Genomic DNA, 16,395 nt, shown 5'->3' with positions numbered 1-16,395 from the left:
CCAATTCTTGGGGTGTGATTTTGTGAATATGGGTTAAGTTTCCTGTTTGGTAATGCTTATTGTTAGTCTATTTGCTGTTAAATGTGATTTCGTTTAGTAGTTGTGTTTGAACTTAATAGGATTGTAGTTGCAAATACGATTTCATCTTAGTGTTTTTGGCTTGCTCGAGAGAGAGGTTTTAAAACTAAGACTACTAAATCGATAGCCGGTGGTTATTGGGTCGTCATGGGTTCAACTCGAAAGAGTGAATCCTAGGCCTTTCCCACATATTCAGCTCGAGAGTGTGAATGGGCTAAGGCGGTGGCTGTGCTTAAAAGCGACAACTCGGTGTTCGAGGGAAACCGAGTTGATTCGGAATAAGTTACTTGAGAGAGAATTTACCCCCACTAAAATCTAGCCTAGTTACAAATGTTCAGCAATTGATTATCAATAGCATTTACCCGATCATGCAGTTTAACCCATATTCCTATCACATCCCAAGAACCCCGTCTCCCTATATTCACATCTTTTTGTTTTCACTGTTTTAATTGTTAAACGACAACAAACCCCCCTTGATAATTGACATTCATGTCAACCCCTTAATTTATTATGTTTTTTCCCGATAATGTTTTAGAACTTTAGCATATTTGCACTTAACTCTTAATTCTCAGAAACCACTCCCTTAGGACTCGATCCCAACCCATTCGGTTGGGTTATATTACTATTGTACGTTCGTATACACTTGAGTCAGAATTTGTGTCTTGATTACGCAAACATCAAAATGGCGCCGCTGCCGGGGAGTGGTGTTACTTGAGAATTTTGAGTCGAGTTGAATTTCGCTTTTGTTAGTCGTAGTTTACTTAATTTTTAGTTTTGTTTTTCTTTGCGTTGCCATTATAAGCAGACACTTGAAGCATGGCCGATAGAATTTGTGGCAAATTGGCTGAGACGAACCAATGAGTCTAGATGGACTTCATGTTAGCTGCACTGGTAACTCAGCTAGATGATTTGGCCACCAAAATATGAGAGATAGAAGTCCAATGCAAAAGAAAAGGGAGGTATATACCCCCTTATGAGCAAAAAAAGTCTAAAGACAGTGAGAACAGTCGTATCGAGGATACACTACTAATCATTCTCCAAAAGATCACAGAGCAAGATAGAGTGCTAGAGGAGATGAAAGAGAATATTAAAGTGTTGAATCAAATGATAGGCTCTCACTCAAGATCTATCAAACTGATCGAAACACTCATCAGTCATTCGTTGCCTCATCTCCACCCAAATGAGCAATTGGGGTTACCTAGTGACACTAGGGCTAACCCCAACAATGGAGTATGAGTAAGGTCATGCGTCGTGCCACGACGTTAACTAAGGCGCTTCTTGGGAGGGAACCCAAGGTTTTATCGCTTTAAATTGTTATTCTAGAAATAATGATGTGTTGATTGTGCGGGTTAAAGTAAAAGAAGAGTTTGAAAAGTGCAAAATTGGTGAACAAATAATCTAGTTGGCGAATCACCAAATTGGTTGGCATGCTCGACTTGGTTCACCGTTTGGCTCAAAGTAATTTTAACTTGGAGCTTGTAAAACTCGGCGAGCCCATGAGCAACTTGGCGAGTCGCCAACCTGGTCGACGATTGCTACAAAGTCCACCGATTGGATCCCCACGTAAATTAGAGGTCCTGTAAAACTCGGTGGGATAAATGATTCCTCGCCGAACACGAATAATATCATCGAGTTGGCGAAAACTGGACGGTCTTAAAGAGAGCCAAGAAGTTAAATTTCAAATCCTTTCACTTTGCCTCACTTTTTTATTTGCCCAAACTCACACCCGCACTCTAGTTTATATATTTTTTGCATTTTTAGAGTATTATTAGTGTTGATTTGTGCTTAGAGTTGGATTTCATTGCCGCCTAGATTTCAAAGTAATTTAATCGGCATCAAAGGTTGGTCTTCCGAACCCCGAACTTATTGTCAGTAATTTGTTCACTTATGCAAATGATATTATCGTATTGTCGTGTGCTTGGCCTCTCTGATACGATTAGATTGTTCAAATGCCTATTTTAATTCGAGAATCTTACCCATTTTGTCTTGATTTTTTTAAAAATCCCGTATGCTTTAAAATGATTAAATTTTGTGTGGTTGTGCTTGCATGTTGTTTAGTTTGGCAAAACCGGGAGAAGTCTGAGTATCCCGGGGTGATGAGTGTTATGGGTCTGAGCTTAATTGAACTAGTGCATGCTTTGATTTTGATTTTCGGGGGTTGCGGGGTTGAATTTGAGAAACTGGATTGAAGGTAGGCATGTTGGGTCATTTAGCGAGCTGGGTCGAGCTCGCCAAACCACTCGGCGGTTCACCTAATGTCACCATCTCACCTTTAATTTCATGCTAAATAAGTAGTTTAAGTATGTAACTTTCAGCAAGAAGCCTGAGGTCGCCAAAACCACTCGGCGACTCATCGAAGGTGGTTTCGATCGCCCTTTGTCTGCACCTTCTGAACCTTTTATGCACTGTAACTTTTGACGAACTATCCCTTGCTCGCTGAATGGGATCAGCGATTAGCCAAAAGGTTTTTCCCTTCGCCGACTTGCCAAAATATTTTAGCCAACTCTTTCGGTGAGCCCAATTCATCTCGCTAAGGCGATTTGGTGACTCGCCGAGTAACTCGGTGAGTCCTTCTACAACTACTTCTCTATGAAATTGATTAAGTATATCTAATTTTTCCCACTATGATTGCAGACATGGTTAGGTCTAAAGTTGCTGGGAAAAACATGTCACGCCAAGGGAAAGCAAAGGGGATTACACTGATTGAGAATGCAGCTGCATCCAGGAGCAAAGCCACAAAACTGTCCAAAACAAGTGGGAAAGGCAAAGGTAAAGGCAAGGCATCTGAGTTATCGGAAGAAAGCTCAGACAACGATGGCATTTATGCTATTTACCTCACCCCATCTGAAGGTGAGGATGAGCATCAAAAGCCTCAAACTACAGAGTATGAGGATAATGATCTTGTCATAGTACATAGGGTGGAGTTACAATTTAAAAAGATGAATGATCCATCTAGGATCAGGAATCCGCAGCCTACCACCCCTACTCCTCCAGTCCCAAAACATGCAATGGTACTGGCACCTCCAGTACAGGGTCCTCTGCCCAAGTCAATAAGTAGATTAAAGACTGAGGGGCTGAGGATGATCCTTGAGGAAGAGAGTCTGTCCGTACATAAGGTTATCAACATGTACCTGGAGATAATGGATTGCTTGAAACACCACAAGTTCCAAATCTTCACCAAACCCCGTGGTTCTTATATTCCAAGTTGGGTTAGAGAATTAAACAGTGCATACGGTGCATTAATACCCCAAAGAAAAAAGCAAGCAACAACTTTCAACTTTGTCAGTTAGAGGCTTCATAGATATACAGTAAAGTTTGAGAAGTTTGTTTCATCTCTTTTGTTAAATGTTTTAAACACTTGAGATGTCTATTTATGACAAGTTGAATATACTATTTTATTCAGAGTTAAAGATTTTTTAATTGAGTTCAATGAGTTTTATTTTGTTTTAAGCTTTGTATGATTTAGTTAATCTTCCGCTTGAAGTCAGTCAGGATGAGGGTTCGCTTGAGGACCAGCAATGGTTCTTGAGTGTCGGTCACGTCAAGTGTGTAGGCTCGGGTCGTGACAACTACTTATTTGGGGGTTTTTAAAAGACCCAGACGCTCGTGCGCCTACATAGAAAATGCCTCAGGCAAGCAGCCAAGCGCGCAGGAAGGCAGTAGATGTTGCCTCGCCGCGCGCTCACGCGAAAAGTGCCTCGGCCGCGCGGTCGGTGCGTGGCAAGATAGTGTCCAGTAAAATAAGCATAACTTTTTACTCCAAAATCCAATTGATGCAAACTTAGTGGCGTTGGAATAAGACTCATAGACCTTAAATTTGATAGGTTATGGGTTGCGTTACTATGCATATTCTAAGAGATGTTATCGTTTGAAGTTGAAGCTTGCATAAATTAATGTGAAAAACTTAGATGGTAGAAAGACTTTGTACTTGACTTAGTGTTACAGGTCCCGTATGACCCTAAATCCCATCCGATACCTTTCATACACTTGGTAAAGAACCTAAAATCACATGATCAAGTAGTACATCACCCAGTTCCATCTCATATACTTAAGACAAAAGATTCAAATTCGAAGAGAAAATTTTTGAGTTGTTACAATATCTCCCCCTTGGGATTATTCGTCCTCGAATAATGGTTAAACTGAGTATGGAGAGGAAAAAAAGTTACTCTTACTATCTTTTGACTTCTGAACTTGCTTACTAACATAGGCAGAACTGATTCATACTAACAGTTTTGAATCGTCTATGGCACATAAGTCACGAACGATATGAGTGTGAACATAGTCAAGCTCTAAGTGAAACTATATGACATGGAACATGTATCTGGGCATGAAGTAATAATAGATAAGACCACTATACCATAAGCAGTATGACTGCTAGCTTTCCCGCATTGCAACACCTCTGGACCATGCCCTCATTTCTGAATACTATACCTGATTAGCTGCAATTCATAACTCCTATAAGGGTATATGAATACTCTTACAAGATCTAAGTATAATTGCATGCTCGCTCTTACCGTGCCATGTTCAAGCCTAACTCTAAATCATAAGGTGCTACCCATAAGATGATCATACTAACCTAAATCATGTTACCATGATCTATAAATGTCGACACTTTCATTGCAACAGTACTACTTCTTCTTACCACCTCATTCAACATACCTCAAGTTCAAATGAGGAATTCATTAGTCACATAATGCAATCATCCACTTACATTCAACACCATATTCAAGCTTATTACTATACCCACTTCATGGGATTCTAGGTAATCAACTCCTCTCAAACTTTTCCACCTTCCTATTATCTCTACCTACTGAAATTCCATGCATTACTACCAGGAAACCGACTAATTACTCTCATCTAACTATTAGTCATCATAAAACCTCATATTTGTCTTCATCCACATTTATGACTTTACATGGAATAAGATTACCACCACTACATCAATAAGAAACATCAAACCTCTCTTCTCTATCATCACACAACAACTAACAACAACATCACTCTCAAAACTAAAAAGATCACTAAAAGAGCTATAGGGCGAAATATCATAAGCATGATCCATTTGGGAAATATTATATAAGAATATGCATGACGTAATATTTTGTTGCTATCCATTGAGAGTAAGTCATGAATTCGCGAGACTGAGCATACCATGAGATATGGGTACTTATATGAATATGTTCATATCATGAGGCTAATATCCATAACTTTATGGAGTAAGATTGAGATCAATGAGCTAAAGGCTTTGCCCCTTATTCTGGGAAGTGAGCATAGATGTGAATCTGTCTGAAGTGTATGAGCATACATCATGGACACAATTCTAGTGTTAGAAACATCATCATGATGTTGTAATGACTGAACTTTGAGGAATATGCTAGAGTATGAATGGAATGATATAACACTATAACTCTTTTGAACACATCACTATCTGATTCTTAAGAGTTGACTTGGTTTCTCATCTTATAATCTCTCCCTTAAGTATGAAGTTAGTACTTTAAAGCTATGGATCTATTCCATTTTCTAAACTAGTCTATATTTGATTTACTCTAATACTTGGGAAAATGCTTATCTCATTTCTACAAAACTCTCCATCTGCAATACTAAGATTCCATTCTAGGACTTCTTTCTAAATTGCTTCTCTTAACGTCTTTCTGCTCATATACAAGTCTTTCTATAATTGTTACCCATATTGACTTATAAAACCAATTAATCTAATAGTCTCACTTCTCCTTCATAGTGCACTAATAGTGTCACGACCCAAAGGTACGCCCTAGATGCAATATGGGGCATAGAACCCCGAAGGACTCCATACAATCCACTTAGCTCTCATAACATAAGAAATAGAATAATAAGAGAAAATCAATCGTCCAAGTCCAAAGCATTTTATAAACGAAAAGCAGAAGTCTAATACATTTGTCTCATCATAGCCATCTAATAAAATATAATGAAATTGGGCCTAGCCCATACATCATGTTCAAAAGAGAAAATACATGAAAGAAAGTGAAACAATAAAACTCTTTACTCGAAGCATGAGGACTCACCAAAGCTCGAAAGTATATCAAGTCAACCTCTAGCCACGAAACTAATGACCCTGACTATCACACCCTAAATTTAGGGAATGTAGGCAAGAGTATGCGTTAGTACAAAACAATGTACCAAGTATGATAGCCCTGCATAAAACATTTAAATCATGCTAAAAAGTGACATATCATTTCATGACATGCAATTAACCAAGCTAAAACATGATATAAAATAGTTAGGAAACATAAGTCATAAAGCATGGTCAATGCAGGCTAACTTCATCTTTAAAACCTTTGAACTCATATGCGATACTTCTTGAAGTAACCTTAGTTCATTATTACTTGTGAAGAATCAGCCTTAACGGACATAGAGACCATGTGAGCAATAACATGATTCCCCGATGTCTCCCACACCGAAAAGGGTTGTCCTACTTGCCAAGGTAGAACCATGAACTTCTAGCTTAAGTGGATCCACTAACTAATCAACCTATGAGGGCACATAGTTAAGGAATAAGGAGATTGCTACTAGAAACCCGACCTCTACTAACGGGGGAGCTTCCATCTCATGATATTGCTTCTAGAAAATCGACCTCTACTATGGGAGAGCTTCCATCCCATCATCAATATCCACTCGATGCTAAGCATAAATCCCACAGAATAGTCATTTCTTACTTGACTTCATTATTCATGGAAAGATGCCCTTGGACAACCAAACCAAGCTAGCTCATTAGGCTAGCTTTTACTTTTTGATTCAATTTTGTAAGAAAGCCTGTCCACCTAAGAATCCTTTCTATGTGAGAAAACCTTACACATCATGCTAGTATGTGTTTATGAGAATATCCTTTCACAACACAACGTCATCATTGTTACTTTACTCTCAAAGTACCCTTAAAACATTAGCATAGATTTCATAAGAAAATGCATAAGTCCATAATTTACCTCTTGAGGTTCAAAACCCACTTTCAATAATCAACACTTAGAAAACATGGGTTAGATATGGTTTTCATCATAAACACATGTAAATCTTGTAATACATGTTCAATTTCATAAGACTCTTCCTTGAAGATCAAAACCCCACATCATATGATTCATAACTTGAAAACATGGGGATTACATGAGTTCATGGGGAAATCATCATAAAATCATCATATTTCATCAATTCATGCATAAGAGATTATAATTAATGCTCAATTGGGGAATTCTACCTTTTCAAATAAAGGGATTGTGGAACTCCTTGAATGGAAGGAATCCATGGATGAAAACTATCATACCTTGAATCCAAAAGCTAGCCTTTAATGGAGGAATTGAGACCTTGGCTTGAAACCCTAGGTTGAATCTTTTTCTTTTTCAAGTTTCTAGAGAGAAATATTTGGAAGAGTGAAGTGAATGGGTTAATTTGGGGGTTGAAAAAGGTTATAGAGGGGTCTTAGTGAAGGGTAAAACGACGTAGTATAGTAACTAATTAATTAGGAAAAGGTCCAACTGCCCCTAACAATAACTGTCTACTATCACCAACCCACCAACCACAGTCCCCAGTCGACGAACCATGGTCTGACCTACGGTCCGTCCTGGTGGACCGTCATTGGTGGTTAGAAACCAGGATCTTAGGTCTTCGAACCATGGGCCCCCAACCACGTATCGTGGTCTGACCAACTGTCAGTTGGTCAGGCCGTGGTTTTTGGACCTTAGACCACTGGTAGGCAGCCCAACCACAGACCACACCTACGGTCCGTGGTCCCTTCCACAGGCCGTGGGTGGCCGGCGTGGGTTGCACCTGTAATTTCTTGGAATTGGTTTCCTTTGCCTTCTTTTTTTCGGATACGGGGTGTTACATATACCGTCCTTCCAAGTTCATGTCTACCTAATTGGAGGAAACTTGAACTTTATTTAAGAGACTCATCATTGACTATATATGATCTCTCCAACCAAACTCTTAAGAGTAATAAATAATGTTTACATGAACCTACTCCATATGGATGACTCTTATATACTATCTAGGCACACAAAGAAAATCATAAATTTAATTAAAACCTCGTCTAACTACATACGATATCGGGTACACTTCTTAATGCAATTGATAATCTAATGACTTAGCCACACTTTATTTCTCTAATCTTAGGGTCATAATTCCACACTTGTACCACTCATATTTATCGAAAAGTAACAACTTAATTCCTCATCTACTATATGTCAAATCTACCAGATTAAATCTCAAAACTAATATCATCGCCCTTATGTTGCCAACCATTTTCTTTATCATGACACTCGTCTCAATTTCAAGCTTTGTGTCTAGTACTAAGAATGGACAACAACCATTTCTCATACATTACACTAACCTAGAACTAGTAGATAAAAAAATAAAACACTAGACTCCTAAAACCTCATGACAAAATAGTTGATTCTTGCCTTATAGTCTATGTAATTACAACCTATCAACATATTCTCTTCCACAACCTACATACTATTTACCAACTCATTATACAAGATTTCCTAATAGGTTCTATATCCCTCTTAATATGATGGGCTCTAGCTCCCTTCAACAATCATAAGCCTAACTCGGATCTATCATCTCATAAATACTCTTCTCTTCTATTCAACACTTATATTTGATCTTCACAAACATAATGAAGCATCAACATAAACTCACTTCTTGTTAACGTATATTCCAGTTCATCCTCACCATCAACTACTCCTCTAACTTCTATCATAAAATCAACAAAAAATTACTACTGCTTAGCCCACACATAAGGGGAAAAAATCCTCATTAATGACTTACTATGTACATGGGTACAACTTACATACTCTACACAATACTTATCCCCATCTATTAAGTTACTACACTTCCAAATGCATTATTCTAACTCTGGGCAGTTCTACTACTATTGGATTATACTATCGCAAATCACACTATCTTTCGGGTAACAATACTATTCAAGCGCTTTAAAACATATTTTCTTCTTAAAAAATATCACCTAAAACAAGGTATTGAGGAGAGAATTTAAGAGCACGTCTCTCTTTGGCTCAAACGCATGATTCATATGCATAATAGTGCATTCGTTCAAATAAATACACTTAATGCACAGTAATAGGCTTCTCTCAAGCCCCTCTAAAATCACTTGACCTTCTGAAGACTTTATTTGAGAGTAACTCTTCGATTAGGATCTGGACATTACTATTTCAACCACCTAGTGTATAAGGGTATAAGTCCTAGTCGAACGGATTTGAGAAACACACGAGTCTGAATAAGATTATTAGCAGACAACTCTATCGCCCGATCTAAAGTATGAAAGAAGGGAAACATTTTCTTAAATGTCTCTAGTCCCTTATTTATATAAGTGGGGTGCTCACAATGATAAATAAGATTCTATTGACACGCCTTCATAGACACCCTAAGATACTTGAACTCTGTGCTCTAATACCAAGTTTGTCACGACCCGAGCCTACACCCTGGACGTGGCCGACACTTGAGAACCATTGCAAGCCCCCAAGCAAACCCTCATCCTGATAACAGGTGAAAGACTAACTCAAGCATACACAAGCATCAAAACTAAATAATTACTTTAAAATGACTAATTAAATCTTAAAATTTATCTAAATGTATTGAGTATTAAACATAAAATTTAAATAAAATATCTGAAACTGAATATTGCAAGATTGACCATGATTTTCTATCTATGAAGCTTTTATTGTATAAAGATAGGTGTCAGGACAAGACCCACAACACCTCAAAGCGTTACTACTAACAAATAATAAAATTAGGGGTCGTTTGGTAGAAAAATAAATAATGCATTGATTAGTAATACAGGGATTAGTGTTTGATTCATTGCTTCCCAACTCATCCTGTGTTTGGATTAAAACTCTAAAAAAGCTTCTTTCCAATTATACCCTTGAATTATTATGAGATTTTCTATTTATATAATCGGGACAAGATAGATAATTGCCGAACAATATTATTTTTCTATGGCCTTCTAACTAGCAAGGAGAAGAACAATTTTGTTGTCATGTTTGCTATTTTCTCACTTGAATTATTAGAGGGTAAATAATTGTCACCTTAATAAATTAATCACTTTAAAAGATTAATTTTCAATTTTGAATATATAGACCATCTACTTTAAACCCGAAAAGATCGTAAACAATAGTAAAATCGAATAAATTATCTACATTTATACAAAAAAAATTGCAAGTTGTAGTTTTAATATGTATGCAATTTATAAATTATTCAAAATACAAATAATTAGAAACCACATATAAATAATAAATAATATATTCAATTACGACCACAAACCTCATGTGGTGATATATTTGCATTTTCAATTAGTAAAACAACTCACATTTAAAGTATTATATTGATATGTATTACATTTATTTATCAACAAACAACTCTCTCTAAATAATAAAAAATTTAATTATAAATTTACTAGTATAAATATAAAAGATAAAATCAAGAAAATAAATAAAATGATTTTAGGAATATTTTTGTCTTTAAATAGATAATCCCGTGGTATTAAATCCAATGTATTACTAAGACCACCAAATGGAAGGTATTAGTAATACATCCTATAATACTATATAGGGTGTATAACTAATCCATGAATTAGTTATACTTAGGCCCGAAAATTCTACCAAATATAGTAATAATTAATACCATACATAATACATGGACTATTTCTCCTAATACTTCGTACCAAACGACCCCTTAGAGTCTTCCAAAAGCAAGGTAAAGGCCTCACCAAAAGCTGATAAAAGGATGATGTGATCTCGCTGGATCTCTCGTTGATGATCCTACGTACCGGAATTCGCACCATGAAACGATGCAAGTCGAATGACATCAGTACATTGAATGTACGATTATGTAATAGCGATGAATAACACAAACAACTGAACTGAAAGGCTGGAAATAACTCAACTGAAATATAGTATGGATAATTATGAAAATCATTTAAGCTCTTACTATAGGAATGCAATAATAGTAAATACTGCACTGAAATGCATATATAAAAATATACTTTACTTTACATTATTGGGGTGTTTCTCTAACCAACAACCATCACTATGAGCCTTGTGATGATAAAACGTCTTACCCACGTTGCCAGAGCCGCCCTATACCTTCCCAGAGTATAGAACGAAACTAAAATGATTGATCAACTAAAAATCCTTCTTGAGGCAGGTGAGGTGTCGTCCGTTTTGCGGCACGATCCTATCTACGCTAGCTACGTAGTTTATCAGGGTTGTAAGTTGTCTGAACTCTCCCCATATTGGTGCTCAATACTACTCCCAAAATATATATATGTATGCTTATGTAATTAACAACTCAATGGGTTGAGATAATTACTCAAAAGGGCCTCTCTAATAGGCAACTGAACTGTACCCAATCTTTCTGAAAAATCTTTATACTTTTTTGAAAGTAGTACTCTCTTTTTAATGTGAAAAAAAAAAAATCTTCTTTAAAGGGTAAACTAAACTTCTCTTTATCTGATAGAAATGCTTTTTAAAATTGTATATTCTCTTAAAGAATAGTAGTTCTTTTCTCAAAGTGAAAAGAATACTTTTGGAACCATTTATGTTCCTTTAAACTCTTCTCAAAAGATAACTTAAAATTACTGTTGAACTCACTCTAAAAATTCAAAACCAATGCATGAAAATAAATGCACAAAATATTTCAATAAAAATATCATAAACTAGGGTTCATGTTAAATATAAGAATGAACAATAACTCAAGTATATCAATGCACATAATATTTTAATATCATAATATAAGAATTTAGAATTCAGAAAAAGAACATAAAATCATATCAATAATTTCATTAAACTCAGGGTAGAACCCTAGATTAATCTTACTACTAACTAAATTGAGATGTAGGGCGTGAGGACGAACTAGTCCAACACTATGAATGACCTTACTGTTGGGATATATACTATTAACCATATGTTAAGATATAATACTTATTGTAGAATACATAATTATTCAGTTTTAATAGATCATATATTCGTTTATGGTGTTTGTTTACTTATATAATAGATAATTTAGTGTGTAGAGTTTTAGCTTATACATAGAGGATTAAATCATTGTTTCTTATAAGTATATAGTTTTTTGTTCACAATCTAGGATGGAAATTGGACATGCCATCGGTACTATTGTAGCACAAGATTATATGTAATTTGTCTTGATAATGGGAATGGTATAGTTCCAACTTCTTGTGCTAGTACATTTTGTATGTATTGAACGGGACCAAGTAGAGATAGTTGGTTTAGACTGGTTGAAAAAAGCATATTCTCTAAACTGTTAAATGTACTTATATTCTCAATCCTAATATAACTATTATGATCTGTATTTATTAATTATCGTTTTGATTTATTAAAAGGTGAGATTCTGATATGGGTCAATACGCCTGGTAGATTGGATGATAATAATATATATTGGTGAAGTAATAAGTTAGTTGATGGAATCCATGTCTCGTTATAGAGATTGATTGATATGCCTTTTTGAGAAACTTGTAAATTTTCATAGTATCAAACCTTGCAAGTGGATTTATGAATCCGACACATGAAATAAGTTAAGTAGTGCTCTAAAAGAAATTAATCATTGAATTAAGTTCGTCAGTAATTTAATATATTGATTAGTATCTGTAATCTTAACACGAGGAATTACAAAAGTGTTTAATTGGAATTTCAAAATATAAATAGAGGAGTGCAATTACGAATTTTTAGTGGAATAATTTGTACTTTATTATGGAAAGAATAAATTAAAATTAATTATTTGGAATTATTTCCATAATAGGAATCCTCAGTAATTAATTTTGTGGTCCCTACAGTTCCCATATTTAACTAGAACTTAAAATCCTATTTGTAGGAGAAAAAAGGAAGAATAACGTTGGTTTTGGTTTTTTCAAGAAAACGTGGGTTTTCTTCTCCTCTTTGGATTGGGAAGAATTCTCTACAAGTAGGGATTCTCCTAACCTAGAAAGAGATTGAAGGTTTCTATTCATAATTGCCCACCCAAGTATTGAGAGAGTTCGGATGTGAACTTGGGATCACTGTAGAAGACCATAACTGATGTCGATCTTGTAGATTCGCTTGAAGGAATGTCTAGGGTATTTGGTATCTGCTCAGGCTTCAAGAGGTATTTATCGAATTAAATTTCAGCAAGTTTATGTGTTCTAACATGATTATGTGTTCTAGCATAAACGATATTGGTTATCTATTATTCATGTAAGCACTAAAGATTCTGATATGCTTTTGTTATGCATATAATTTTCCAAAAATTAGCATCAAGAGCTTTGCTTGCATCTAAATAAATATCATAATGTGAAATGTGTTTGTATATACGTGATTATATACATGAGCATGTTATCTGTCAAAAGGTTGTTTTAATGTACGAAGTATGTTAAATCAATAATGGTGATCATATACTTAGTATTACGGTAAAAAAAATGTAAGTTTAATCCAGACATAGGATAAGCTTGATATTTTTTTGTTTGTCGTGGTCAAAGTTCAAACAACTTCTAATTGATTAACAACAAAATTATGGGGTCGTGACCTTATCGCCAAGGCGGCAGATGTTAGAATTAAGTGGGTTAATTTTAACCATATTTCTTATGAAAATCTATCCCTTGTAGTTTGCTCTTTGATTATTTTAATTTGCTTAAAAACAATAAAATTAGAGCAAAGAAAGGGTGGCTGCCTGATAACAGGCGGTACCAAGAAGGTTATCGTTGGCCGTCTTTATTTTGTTTGACCGTTTTACCTATGTATATTTAATATAATTTTGATTATATTATATATGTATTAATTTTTTCTTATGTGTATGTGATGTTATAATTAAGATTTTGCGGTTAATAAATAATAATCACTAAAGGTGGAGTATTTATTCGGAATAAGGAAAAGAATTCTTAAAATTATATACATGTGAGGTTATATTAATATATGAATTGAGAATTATGATTAATAAATAGAATTTATGAAAGTGGTCTATTTATTTGAGTCATTAGAATATCCTCAATGTATCATGTATAAATTGTTCTAAGTGAATATTAGTGGTGAATTTCTTACTTGGATGGAGATTTACTTTTAGATACTAGTAATACTTAATTAATTCATGAGAAGAGATATTAAAAATTTTCACCTGTCTAAAAAGGAGGAAATGTAATATCTTGATTCTCAAGTGTATTAATTGAAAGAACTATTTGTTGTAAGAAGGTCAATTGTGTGTCTTAGTCAATGGAAAGACACATAGTATGTTTTGTGCTAATGCGATAATTATTAAAAGAGAATAAAAATTTGAATCCAGTTATTTAAATCTTTAACTATGCCTAAAACGATATCTTTTTTCAAATTTTGTCAAATCTTAGGCGGTCAATTTTTTTTTTATCTCTGGTTGACTTAAAATTTGATAAATCCATCGAAAATCGTTTAGATGAATTTTAGGTAGTTTGTAAGATTAAAATTTGATTTGTATATGATAAGGTCATTCTTCTTGTCAGTTATATTCATTTTGAATTCACATGGTGATTTAACGTAAATTGATATATGGTAAAAATGTAGGCCATGTTGTTTTAATTCCTAAAGATGCTTAAATCACTTGAATTTGAATTTGGTCATAGCTTTGAAAATAAAGATCTTTATGGACTCCAATTGACCTGAAATTTGGTAAGTTCATTGATAACTGCCTAGTAAGAAGTACTCATTGCTATGTGGTTATGATTTTTTGAGGTCGTTAAAATGATTTTAAAAGTTGTTCTAGGAATTAAAATGTTATTTAGTATGAATGACATTCTTTATATCAGTTTATTTATGTTATATGTGATACATGGTTACACATGATGAGTTAATATGAAGTGATATATGATAAGGATGTAGATCTGGTTATTTGTTCTTCAATCGTTTGAATCTGAATTTGATCATAGCTCTGGAGATAAATATTATTTGTGAACTCTAATTAATCTAAAATTCAGTAGGTTCATAAAAAACGATCAAATTTTAAAACACTCATTGTCATGAAGTGAATTTTTTAGATATTTATTTGTATCTTGAAAATTAATTTTAATAAAAATTACTCGACTATGATATAGTGGTGATTGACGTTGTTCTCTATGGTCTTTATGACTAAATTTTAGTGAAGTATTAAGCTCATGTGTTGGCTTTAGACCTTCCTCCATATCGGATGAAATTAATACAAATTATTAAAATTTAATCTCTAGTTTTGATAATCTGTATAGACTCTCCTTATATGACTAATATTTGATTGGATCAATGAATCTAGGAATAATGATATTCACTTGACTTAACTTAACATATTCTATCCATCCGAGTTAGCTTTTTTTCTAATTGAAGTGAAGATCTGACACCACATATTTATGTTGCATGAGTAGTCAGTTTTTTATCAAAATTTATTGTTCAAGATGCATTGATATCTATGAGGTGTGTTTTGAATTTTAATATTCAATCTATACATAAACATGCTATTTTTTTTGAAAAATAGTATTCAGATAAAGTAAATAGTTTTTAGAATTTTGTTCTTTGTTCTTGATTTGTGTATCTATTTCACAAAGGATGATATGTGTCATGTGAAAAGAATTTTCGAACGGTAAAATTTTAAACTCTATTTTGACCATATAACGTTTTCAACCAAATTGATCATAGTTTTGAAATTTGAAAAAAAAAGGACTCTGATTGATCTAAAATTTGGTAGATTCATAAGAACGACCCAGTAAAAAATTTTCTTGGATAGTTATATGAGTTTTTCGTCATATTTGGTTTTAGGGGTCCCTCCCATGACTACCAAGATTAAATAGTAGTGAAGTATTAGTTTTATGTTCTTGCTTAGACCTTCCTCCCTACCGGATGGAATTAATACAAGTTACTATGTATTTAATCGTCTAGTTTTGATAATCGGTATTAACTCTCTTAAACTGAGTAATATATGATTGGATCAATGTAACTACATGATTTTCACTTGACATAAACTAACAGTATATTTTTCATCTGAGTTAGGTCTGTATAAGTTTATGGAGTGAATAATCGGTCATTGTACATGTGTATTGCATGAGTAATTTTCCATTCCCATCGATTGGCTATTCGAGCTGTATGGGTTTGATGAATATTTTATTTTTTGTGGTATATTGATGCATGGTTTTTTTTAGTATTATCTCTCATGAATTGAATTGTATTAATCTGTCTCATAAGGGAAAATATCTTTTAAATTGAATGAAACTTATCTGTACATTAGATGGACATGACGGTTCATTGAAAGTGAAGTCACTATCAATATGCGAGTCTTATTTAGAAGGAAAAATGACTA

Source organism: Solanum stenotomum, chromosome 5, assembly GCF_019186545.1.
Source record: "Solanum stenotomum isolate F172 chromosome 5, ASM1918654v1, whole genome shotgun sequence".
Taxonomy (NCBI): Eukaryota; Viridiplantae; Streptophyta; class Magnoliopsida; order Solanales; family Solanaceae; genus Solanum; species Solanum stenotomum.
Note: the sequence above shows the minus strand (reverse complement) of the source record.